The following is a 980-nucleotide window of genomic DNA, read 5'->3' as shown; positions in this document are numbered from 1 at the left end:
TTGTCGTGCAATAGCAGAACATCCTTCTTCTCCCGATGTCGTCGAACACGACTCAGTCGAGCTTGAAGTTTCTTGAGAGTTGCCACATACGCGTCAGAATTAATGGTGGTTCCGTGTGGCATGATGTCCACAAGTAAGAGTCCTTTTGAATCGAAAAACACAGTAGCCATAATTTTTCCTCCTGAAGGTGCACTTTTGAATTTCTATTTCTTTGGTGAATTGGTATGATGCCACTCCATTGTCTGCCTCTGTCTCCGGTCCAAAATGGTGGAGCGATGTTTCATCTTCTGTCACAATTCGTGCAAGTAAGTCATCTAGCACTTATCATTGACACTTAGCATGATAACAAATCAAACAGAAGCTACACTGAACCCATTGCGTCCCCCTTTTCTTTTCTGTTATCACAGCTTATCTACAGATTTCTAAAATTCGTATTGTAATACAATTTATAAAGTAATATCAAATTTAACGCTTAATACTCAACAAAATTGCGCCTCAAACAGCTAAGATTTCCATCAGTAAAGCTAAGCCTATTTGGCGACTACAGCTGTATCTAAAATTCCAAAAACATTTCCTAAAATATCATTAAGATATAATAAATCATTGTACCAAATATCATATGCTTAGCTTTAGTAATAAGCCTATAATGTAATTACAAACATCCACAAAATTTGTACGCCTGACAAGTCGACGCTAACTTGCTCTCTCCAAACATAAAAGTTCACTGAAGCAGCTAAAATAGTCACACAAAGCGTAGCTGTATGTTTCTGGAAACTGGACAACATATGCAATCCCTTGGCGGAAATTTGAATCTCGTAACACCATTGGTTAGTTTACGAAAGAGCAAAGAAAAAGTATCACGAAATAACCACTGCCACGAATTGACCAAAGTTTACCCTAAGACTAATCTAACAAGTAGAAGTAAATAAAATCCATAATTAAAACTAATCTAACAAGTAGAAGAAAATAAAAGATCTAAT

Source organism: Periplaneta americana, chromosome 4 (genome assembly GCF_040183065.1).
Source record: "Periplaneta americana isolate PAMFEO1 chromosome 4, P.americana_PAMFEO1_priV1, whole genome shotgun sequence".
Classification (NCBI taxonomy): domain Eukaryota; kingdom Metazoa; phylum Arthropoda; class Insecta; order Blattodea; family Blattidae; genus Periplaneta; species Periplaneta americana.
Note: the sequence above shows the minus strand (reverse complement) of the source record.